At 35.2% G+C, this 12,001-nt stretch overlaps 1 non-coding gene across 1 annotated transcript; it reads right to left on the bottom strand.

Annotated features, from left to right (window-relative positions):
• Positions 1 to 5,385: 5,385 nt before the first annotated feature.
• LOC131156830 (small nucleolar RNA R71) lies at positions 5,386 to 5,491 on the bottom strand. Its single transcript, XR_009137100.1, has one exon. It is a non-coding gene; the product is annotated as a small nucleolar RNA R71 (small nucleolar RNA).
• Positions 5,492 to 12,001: the final 6,510 nt, after the last annotated feature.

Consider the following 12,001-nt stretch of genomic DNA (forward strand, 5'->3'; position numbering starts at 1 on the left):
AACTTAGGCTTTTGCTCACGACAGCTATGTTCGGCCAGCTATTCATACTAGGTTAGATGGTCAAGTGAGCCATTCGAGTGGCATATGGTAGCAAAGGTGCACCAATCATCTGGAGCATTATTGGGAACCAAGGTATACCCTATTCAGGAGCACGAGAACACCTTATAGGAACCGTAACCTATTATGTATAAGTGACTGAATCCTTAGCTATGCTATCTTATCCCCTAGGATTTCATCACAATCAGAGAAGTAAATATGCATAGAAATTAAATACATGGTATTTAAATTGCAGATTTGAAATCAAAGCAGAGTAAAGAACATGTATTGAAAACGGTATTAATTACAACTTGAAGGTCTATCACTAGCAATCAAGATTACAATCGAAGACCATCTATCTAGGCGGTAGCACCCATAACTCAAAGGTTGTCATAGGCCTTCGAAGAATCTAAATACAAACTAGACATGGAATTGTAAAGAAAGCTGGAAATCTAATCTAAGTGGCACCCAAAGACACTCTAGGTTTGTCACTAACCAAAGAGGGGCCAAAGGGGAACCCTAATCACATATTCAAAGCTAGGTTTTATACCCAAAAGGGTATATAAGAATTTGAATTCAAATTACAAAAGTTTTGGCAAAAATCTCGTGAAGAAGATTGCTGGGCTCATATGCTGTCGACCAGGTCACACTTTAGTCTTCCCCTGGTCGCACCCTAGTTCAGACTCGTGGGAATTCTAGAGTTCAAACTTCAGGTTTCCTCGACTTGGTCGCGCCGAAGGTCAAACCTCTTAGGATCTCTGCCTCAATTAGTCTTTGTTCAGTCGACATCGCACCTTAGGTTCTTTTGGTTATGCTGTTGGTCGAACCTCTCAGCATTTCCACTTCAGTCTGAACTTTAGAGTCTTCATTTGTTTGACTTGGTTGCCCCTTGTGCTTGTTGGTCGCACCGCATGGTCAAGCAAGGTCTTGTTTGCTTTGATTTGGGGGCTTGGTTGAGCACCTGGTTGAGCCTTGTGCTTCCCAATTTCTCCCTTGGCTTCTTGCATTGCTTAATTCCTTAGTTTTAACTTCAATTTCCTGAAACATGAACAAACCATGCATAACTCCAAACTATGATAAGAAAGGGTAAATACAAGATAAATGAGGACAAAACATAAGTAAATGGTGGCCTAAAATAGTACATTTTAGGGACACATCACCACCCCCAACTTACACTTTGCTAGTCCTCGAGCAAAGCAAAACTAAGAAAACTATAAAAGATAACCAAAATCCTATGTACCTCCTCTTTCGTGGGAAACATGGTAGCATTTACTATATGCAACAAGACTTTAAACCCTTAGGTGACCCTAGTGAACGAGTTATAGTCTCGTGAGGGTTTCTAGGGCAATACCCACAAACACCAACTCAGTGGACATTTAAATAGGATCAATACATAACACAATCATGCCATTTCATATACAAGAATATAACCATATTATAATCAGGCTCTTCCATACATAGTCTTCATTATACAAACAACTCTGAAGCAAGTCACTCATACATGCCTCAACAGTGTATAGCCATCAAGAAAATCATAACTTATAGAGAATCAACCAGAAATTACAATTTAGAGTTAATATCATTATATAAATTCGAGTATAAACAAACAAACTTGCAAGGAATGTGTAAAGTGAATGATTTATCACACTTAGGTCACCCTTAGACACCTACAGAACGGTTATCTTGACTCAGCCTCACTGGTATACTCTAAAAAAAACTCAAGAAGATGAGATCACTCTCGTATGTGAGGAAAAACATGCATGATCAAACGTCTCACATAATTCAAAGAACTAACGATGAAAGTGGAGTAAACTAGTCTCATAAGAATGGAATCCAAGGCGTTGGGTATTTCACCCTAACATCTTCTCACCTACTCGCCACATCCTACCAAGACCACCCTAGATTGAACATTCACAAACAAGGCGTGAATACATCATATGCACCGGAGCACCCGAAGAAGTTTCATACATGTAGGGATATGGTGTGTTGTGTCCCCAGTTTAACCATTTTATATTTGGAGCAAGTATTCTACGTATTTTTTTCATTTCTATTTTTCTCTCTTTTCTGCTCATTCTTTTCTTCAAGTATTTTTCTTCCATGGTCAACTAAGACAATCATCACAACTTCTGTCATCTTCATGCTACCGATAGGAAACTAAGCTAAAAAAGGGAGTTCATGAATTATGTTAATCTCTAGGGGTGGCTTAATTCTCACATCTTGAGCAGGCTACAATGCCTAGGTTTATATCTCCCCACTAGACATCACCTCTAGGCTAGAAAATGCAAATAAGGAGTCTAGTGATTACGCGTCAAAGTTGCGTAATTAGACATTTAAATTCATGAATTAGAGATTATAATTTTAATTAAATGCCTAATTATGTTCAATATTTTAACATTGCGCTCAATTTATAATATTTGGATTTTTATTTTCGATAATTTACGGATTTTGTATATTTTACTATTGTAGGAATTTTTTTGGACATTAAAAGTTGAAATAAAAATGTACGCGGATCATGCGTATTCCCAAGAGGGGGGGTGAATTGGGTATTTAAAAATTACCTCCTAGGTTAAACTAGATTAGCGCTATTACACAATCCTAGGGTCTTTCTATTTAATTATAAACCCAATCAACACATGTACTACATATAATGAATCAAGCATACAACATACATGTGCTAAAAATAAATTTTCGGAAATATAAAGAACACGCACGATATGTTATCGGGGTTCGGTCAACTGTGCCTATGTCCCCGCCTCTAGCTCGCAAGCCTGAGGATTCCATTAATGACTTACTTAACGGGTGGAATGACACCTAATACAACCAGGTCAATTAACACAGGGCTGACCTCAACCTTTACGAACTCTCCTTGCTGGGCGGAGAAGGCCCTAGGTCAAATTTACAGGGCTGATCCCAACTTTTACACAATCCTTACCGGGCTGGATTATCGCCTCCTCAGGCCACGCTTGGAAATATAACAATATGTTCACTCAAATGGTACAGTGATTATGCTTTCATGTAAAGCAGATATGTACCCAAATACGCGCAATATAATCCATGCACCTCAATGATGTATGGACTATAAGCTCGATGCTCTACGTGTGCAACCAACACTCTGAATATTGACTTTATCTAATCAAGCACAAGAGTGTATATCAAACAAGCTATTCTTTGATAACCAAATAAACTATATCTCAATCTAAGATTAGGGTTTCAAAGATATTAGCAATAATATTCAAACAAACTCAAAAATATTTTCTTCAATGTATCTAGCACAAGAGTTGTTTGAAATCTAACTTTGAAAAATATTTTTGCACATAAAGGAATAAGCCCAAATGAGTATTGCAATGATAATGCAAACTCACTTAGCTATATGATTTTTCCCAACCAAAGATTTATCAAATGAATTCGGGGGAAAAATCAAGCTAAACCCTTAATATGAAAATCACAAGCACAAGAGCAAGTGAGGGTTTTTAGCAAAATGGAATAATCAATAAAACACTCACACAACTATATTTCTTAAAAGAATGGATGTATTATGAGTGTATGGGCTTGGAATGAACAAATAGGGTTTTGGAAATTTGAGAGATTTTTTGTCTAATCTTATTTGCTAAAAACTTTCTAATCTAAGCAAATGAACCCCTATATATATATAGAGAAAGGGTAAATTATGACCGTTGGGGGACACACAGGGTATTCTTAAATTTGTTTAAAAAGGTTTAGCAAAATTAACCCTGTTTACTTAATTTTAACCCCGGTAGAAAATAATTTTATCTGCGAGATTCGGGTGGCTGAACTGAGGTTCGGTCACTCGAATAGACTCATATTGAGAAGCCCATTTAAACGGTTCGGTGGTCCATGTGTAGGTTCGGTAACCCGAACAAAAGTCAGTAGCATTTTCAATGTGGTTCGGGTGCCCGGTGCAAAGTTTGGTTAACCGAACTTACCAATTTGGTCGCCCGAACCTAATTTGAATGTGTCGTTCGGCCGCCCGAGTAGTTGAAAAGTGTAATTTGAAGGGTGTTTGCTAAGGTCTCTACGGTCTTTGAGTTTTAGTTCCTACATGCATGCCATGCATTAATTATTATATACCGTTCCTATATTACTATTACATACCCATATAATATAAATTACAACAAGAAATAATCTTTTGGGTCTTCATGCTTTGCTTTCATGTGCCATTACTTGATTTGCTACAATGAACCTGTACATACACTTGAAAGCCATTAAATACCTGAGTATTTATCATTATCAAAACTGGGTGTGACCTATAAAGTCAACACATGTACGTGATCGTATGCACGCAATTATTTGAATTCTTGTGTGTGTGCAAAAATTAAAGAGCACTCGAGTCATGCATGTGTGAACACAAGAAGACCACATGAATGGGGGCTTTTGGAAAACTTTAAATGGTTTGAGGTGACCACGAGAGGGGCTTTGAAGCCCATGCATGCATGCTAAAGAAGCAATCGTGCATGAAGATCTTGCCATGCATGCAGCTGGGTAGCCATGCGAGAAGACATGGGCTGTCCACGTGAAGGAACTGTGCATGCTTTGAAGGGTCTGTGCTGGGCTTTCGGCCACGTGCGTGAGCGGGCTGCTCATTTTTTGAGTGAGTCAAGTTTTTGGTGCTATTGTCGAGGAATTGTTAGATTTAATTTCAAAATTTGTGTTTTTCCAATTATTTTTGATTTTTAGTTAAAAAAAGAAAAAATAAAAAAAATAAAAAAATAAAAATAAAAAAATGAAAAGCTTGAAAAATTTGATTATGATTGTTTGCTGCTGTGTTGTGAATTTCCTGCCATTTGAATTGATGTTTGATGCCTTGGGTCAGAGATCTTTTGAATAGACTATCTAAAAGTTCACTTAGCACTAGTAGTGACATATAAAGCACAAAATCTGATTGTTTTCCTGTTACTTTTACGAGTGATTTTGAAATTGATTTGAGTGATCTTTTTGAAGAAATTTTTGAGAGAGTTATGGTAGCACTTGCACCATATACACTTCAGAATTTTCTACAGCCTACACATACTTCTACATGTTCTTGCATTGTTTTACCATAAGATGCATCGAACTTCACAATTAAGCATGGTATGTTGTCTATGATACCCCAGTTTCACGGGGTGGATTCTGAGAGTCCATATCAGCATTTGACAAATTTTGAGTTGGTTTGTACCACTTTCATTAATAGGCCTGGAACTAATGAGTATGACAAGCTTCGCTTATTTCCTTTTTCTTTGAAAGATAAGGCAAAAATATGGTTTAACTCTTTAAGACCTAACTCTATTACTAGTTGGGCTGAAATGTAGCGTGAGTTCTTACAAAAATTCTTTTCTTTTCAAGAAACCTAGTACCTGTAGGAGCAGATCGGTCAGTTTATGCAGAAAGGTGATGAGACCTTCTAGGTTTTTTGGGAGAGGTTCAAGGATCTGATGAATATATGTCCCTATCACGAATTCGAATCTTGGAGGTTAGTCGATTATTTCTATACTACTCTTACCCCTGAATGTAAACAATTTGTCAAGATTATGTGCAATGGAAATTTCTTCAGTAAGGAACCAGATCAGGCTTTATCATTTTTTGATTACTTAGCTGAAAGTGCTCAACAATGGAACACACGATATGATCAGACACCAATGGCAGCATAGCCTCTCAGAGCAATTGGTGGTGGACATAAATACGAGGTCAAAGATGAGACTAATCTAGAAGCTCTTGTTGCTGCTTTGTATAAGAAACTAGAGGTTATGAAATTAGAGAAAGTGAAAGCTACAAAATCAATGGAGGTTTGTTCTATTTGTGAAGAACTACAAAGTGAACTATTCAAGGTTCATAAGATTTTAGTTAAAGTAACTAAAACAATACTCTTCGTTAAAAAATAAGAATGAGGAAATAATGAAAGAATTGGAATCTAAAAATCTTGCTGAAAGAGAAAAGGATTTAAAAATCAAGAAATTAGAAAGTAAGAATAATAAAGTGATGAAAGAACTAGAAGGTTTAAGATCTCAAACATTGATTGAAAAGGGTTTAGTCATTGATGAACTTAAAAGCAAAATAAATCAGATGACTAAAGAACTTGTAAGGATTCAAGCTAATTGCAAAGGATTAAAAGATTCAGATTTACTTTGCCTTGAAAAGAAAATTGAGGATCAAAACAAAATAATTTACAATTTTACTAGAGGAAAAGAAAACCTTGATAAAATGGTTGGAATACAAAGAATGTCTTTGGATAAAGAAGACATAGGATTCAATGGAGTTGATTATACAAAGAAAAAGAACTCTACATGGGGTACTTTGCAAAAGCCTCCAAAGACTATGCTAGCACCTCCTTAAATGCTGACACACAACCACATGTTTTCTATGTAAGGAGAAAAGACACATTAAGTTTGAATGTCCATTAAAAAGAAAGGGTGTAAAAATTGGACAAGTTTGGAGAGTAAAAGAAACATCACTTGTTAAACCATTAAGACCCAAGAAAGTATGGGTACCAAGATGAAAGTCAAGTTTCCAAACTAAGGACTTCATAGATCTTAGGAATAATCATTTTTATTTTAAGAAAGCTAAATTTGTACTAAAATAAAAAAGGATGGTAATGCCTCCATAGCCTACAGGGTTTGAGGTAGTCGACTCAAATATAAGAAGAGATTTAGTAAAAGACTATAATGTGCTCTGATAGTAGATAAATGCTTAAAATGTAAGTTACAAATAGAGATGTCTACTATAGTAGAGACCCTAAGAAGATGATTAAAAATAAGAAATCTATTGCATACACTGAAAGTCTATCTTGACTGAGCATATCATGGTAAATGGATTATAGTATTAGCTATAGCTCAAGAGATGAGATAGCATAACCTTAGTTGAATTGTTAAAGAAAGGTTATAAATACTTAAGGATAAAATTCTAAGAGCACAACATATGTTGTTCTTGGCACAAACAAAAGATTTAGAAGAAAAAAAATAAAAGGAGACCTAGTTGATTGATTAAACACTGAAAGAAGCTCAAAAGTAAAGAATCCGAAATTCAACAGGTTAAAGTATTGCAGGTACAATGAAATTATCTTTGAAATATTCACAGTATATGGTTGATTCAAGAAGTACAATGTATCTAAGTAGTTTTCCTAAATTTATATAAGTTAGTAAAATAGCCTAAAAGATTTCAGAAGCTGCTACTCAGAAAAATCAGAAGAGCTCACAAATACCAAATAGAAATTTGCCTTGTTCAATCTATGAAAATCACTTAATCACAATTAATACAAGGATATTAAACAAATTGAAATGGATTATGAAAATCTTAAGGATAAGTTTCTGAGCCTGTTAATGACTATTATATTGAAACAAATGAACATAAGAAAAACATTGTTGTCCACCATCAGAGGATGAATTGTACAAGGCTTAAAAAGTTTTAAATTCAAAGAGTAATATGCAAAAAAAATGCTAATTTGGGAAGAAATATGAAATTTGAATGTTCATATGCAAAAGAATCAAAGGAGAAAATATTTGAAGAAAATTAGGCTTGTTGCATAGTAGAGAAGTAGTTTGAATAGAAATTTGGAAAATTGCAGGACATGCGACTGACTTATGTGGCATAGTTGACTTCCTAGCCACTGTTTGAAAATTTTTTCTAGGATTTCATTAGTCAGGATACTGATCTATGAAGCACAGTCAACTGACTCAGTACTGTCTATTCAAATTCTAAAGACTACTAAACGTCAGGCGGCTGACCACTCTATTGATGATGGGCGGGTTATTTTCCCATGAACGAATAACTCTTATTTTTCATACCCTCAGTCTCCTGATCCGATTTCTTATCTTCTCTAAACTCTTTTCTCCTCCATTTACCAGCCTTTCTTCACTCAAAATCTTCCAATTACTCTTTGCTTCTTACCTTCCTACTTCATTATCACTCACTTTTCTAAGGTATTATGTTTGAATCATCATACCACGAATGAAAACCATTGGACACAAAGAATCCTCTTCTAGGAAAGATGACAGTGAGAACATCAAGCAATGGCTTATAAGTCCTCATGCAAAGAAACCCTACAAAGATCATTTCGAGCAGCAGATCCTATCTTTGGTAAAGTTCTAGACACTACCTTCTTTGACACCGATTTTTGGATCTTCTACCCATGTTCAAAAATTTAGGTTGAAAAAAAATTCATTACCTATCAAGCCAAGGGAGTGTATTTGAACTTAGTCAAAAGTTTTTATGCAAATATGGTTAAAGGTGACATAGTACCCTCAACGGAAGTAATGGGGAAATCACTTGCTCTCACTCTGCAAACATTGGCAAAAATTTTTAATATCACTTAAGGGGAGTTTGAGTGCCCATCTTTTGGATCATCTTGGATCATGGCTCAGGACTTCTCTCTTGAAGAATTTCTCCCATTAGTCATGTTTGAAGGCCCTGTTATTTTGGAAATCCTCCACTTTATAACCAACTGAATTTGCAAGCTCAAATCCTCCAGAAGCTCATTACAAACAATATTTTTCCTTGAGCCGAATCACACGACCACATTTAATACTTAGATTTTTTTTTTTGTCATGTTGTGCTTGCTCAAAGGTAAGAAGCTTAATTTAATGAGTTTAATTCTCAAATGGATGATCTTGAGAGAGGAAGCTCGATGAGTGATCATTCCATATGGTGGCATTTTAAATCTTATCTTTGCACACCTGAGTGTAGTCACCCCTTCCACCTTGTTCATTAAGCGAACCCACTATAACCTTTTCTCTTTGACCACTCTCAAACAAATGGGTTAAGTGATGATATTTCAGGATTCAAGTGTTTTGATAAAAGGTTAAAGATCACAAGTGTTAGATGAAGTACATTAATAGCTTGGACTTAAAGTTAGAAGATCTGATAAAGCTAAAGTGTATTAAAGAAAGAAGTCAAAATAAACTCAAAGAATGGAAGCAAAAGCATGAAGACTTAGTGTTTAGAATGTATAAGTCTTAAGAAGTCTCATGTAAGTACTTCATATATTTCAATATAAATTATTGAAACTCTTAGTGTAACGCCCCGACCCCCTAAGTGGGCCTGGAGTGCTACTAATCCATTTATTTACCTAGTAATCCACATTATAATATCATGTACGCAGTAGAAAACATAAATATAATCTCCAAAAATATAATACTAGAGTTTACTATTTCTATCTATAATCCAAAATAATTATTCATCACCGGTATTCTTATATATACACATCTCCAAAACATAACCTACACTTCCAGTATTCACAAACACCAGTATACTTCACAACCATCCATATCTCAGAAGACTTAAAATATAAAACATAAATTTATACATTCCCAAAAGTATCATAAAAACTTATACCCTTTCTATTACTATATTCCAAAATGATATAACAACCTCGAGCCTTCTAAGCTCAATCTTGTGGAGGTCCTGAAAAAGATAAGTTCATATTCGAGTAAGAAACATCTCAGTAAGGGAAGAAACAATATATTAAAATAGTGTGTGGTCAACATGAAGTTTGCATATAACATATTATTTATCATTTGCAAATCATTAACATAATTTCTAAAATCATTTTCTGATCCTATTCAAACACATGCAAGACATTTTACCTACGAGATTACCTAAGGGTAGGGGTGATTACCCGCCTATACAAGTAGCACCTCTATGCTCTGATACATTAGGCAACCCAAGGGTCACGACTGAAACATACCAGGGCACTCACCTTACTCAATAAGCCCTCAAGTGATAGATTAATCTCGTACTCACACAGTTTATACAAAATTTTACCAATGAAGGCTCCCAAGAATAGGGAAATCTACCCACCCATACAAGTAATTTCCCTCTACCCTAACATGTTATGTAGCCTATTGTTACACCTGATACAACTAGGGCACTCGCCTTTCTCAGCAAGCCCTCGGGTGAAGAGTTTACCTTACCCAAACGTAACATGTTCTACTAGCATAAATACTGATAATACCATAATACATTATTTTGTTTATCATTATTCTGTATTTCTTAACTGTTCATGTTTCCATCTTTTACTTTTCATTTCATTTCACTTTATGTGGCTCTTTCTCATTTTACATTGTTCATATTTCATATTTCATTTCCGTTTCATTCATTTTCATTTTCATTTCATACCCAACATTTTTCAGCTATTTTACCCAACATCTTTCAGTTATTTTACCCAACATCTTTCAGCTGTTTTACCCAATATCTTTCAGCTGTTTGACCTATCATCTTTCAACTGTTTTACATGGTTGCATTAACACTCACATGCAGCATATTTCATATAACATTTTTATACTTAGTTCATTTCCTGTATACCTTGCATCTTAAACATATAACATATTTTCACACAACATTCCTATTTACTCATGCCACACTATTTAGCTGTAAAATTTATATTTATTTCCTATAAAATAAGCCAACCCACATTTAACATTCACATACTAGAAAAATACCTTTAATTTCTTACATAATTATTCTGAAAAATATTTCACTTTTATCAGTTCAATTTCACATATAAGTATCTAATAAAACAGTCCTAAGCTCAGAAAGCATAATTTAAAGGGTTGGTATATTAAACCCAAACTGAAACATATACACGTATATATAACACAATTTATTTTCCATTAAATTCATAAAACTTATGGTTTAATATATATTTTTTCCCTTACCTGATTTCTTGAACTACGCCAATAGGGATCTCGAAAAGATATCTGCGGCGCTCACCCTAGCCCTGAAATAAAAATTATAGTTCCATTAAATTAACCCTAAATAAAATACTATTTTAATATTTCCTAGGCCCATAAATTCCAAATCAATAATTATAACCTTAGATATAATCAATTTACTTATTTTCCTAAATCTCACTCTCGCTTTGGAGTGGGGCATAGGAAACCCAAATTGAAAATTTATTCCAGCCAAAATGACGACGATCGTGACTAGGACCCCGTGGTGGTGCCCGATCATTGATTTAACAGTAGATTTAAGGAGAAATTGAGAAAATAGGAAAAAATTGCCTTACCCCAGGAATGGTACCTATGACACTGTTGGAAAAGGTGTATTCCCAAGAGAAGGGGGGGGGGGGTGAATTGGAAATTTTAATTTTTCTCCTAGGTTAAGTTAGAAGTCAATATGTTTTGGTAACCTAGGGTCATTCTACACGGTTCCAAATGTGTTGATAAATAAAATACGTGGAATTTAAATCATGCACATCATTCATACAATAACATATATGTGCGGTAAACATTAAGTGCTGAAATGTAAATAGACACATGATATGTTATTGAGGTTCAGCCAACTGTGCTTACGTCCTCGCCTCTAGCTCGCAAGCCGGAGGATTCCACTAATAGCTCACTTAAGGGTGGAGCGGCACCGTTTACAACTAGGTTAAATTAACACAGGGCTGACCTCAACCTTAACCAGGTCAATTAGCGGGGATGACCTCAACCTACACGCCTTAACAGGACGACGCACCTAACTTTCCTAACTGGGTCTAAGCCAATCCGGGACTATTCCAGGGCTAGTCTCCCTCTTCAGGCCCGTGCCTGGAAATACAACAAATGTGTATATAATCAGATGGTACAGTGATTGTGCTTTCGTGTAAAGAAGATATATACCCAAATGCGCGCAATAACATACACCACAATATGATTCAATATGTAAGCTCAATGTGGTCTAAATGGTTCAACTCTCAAAAGTATTTTCTATATGTGTAATGCGTACGTGAGAGTGGCAAACAAGCAATCTTTGTATCACGCGATATTTAACAAATAAGTTCACACAAAGATGTCAAGCCTCCAGTATTTCAATTAGCAAGATAACTTAAGCATGTAAGTATTAAATGATGTATATGCTTGGTTTGCAAAAGATATGTAATCTTTGTATTTAACAAATAATATATGAGTGAAAGAATATTGCAACAAAGACCACTATCACACAAACAAATATTTCTTCAAATATTTTACAAGATTAAAGTGCAATAGATATTTGTAAG

Source organism: Malania oleifera, chromosome 5, assembly GCF_029873635.1.
Source record: "Malania oleifera isolate guangnan ecotype guangnan chromosome 5, ASM2987363v1, whole genome shotgun sequence".
NCBI classification, from domain to species: Eukaryota; Viridiplantae; Streptophyta; class Magnoliopsida; order Santalales; family Ximeniaceae; genus Malania; species Malania oleifera.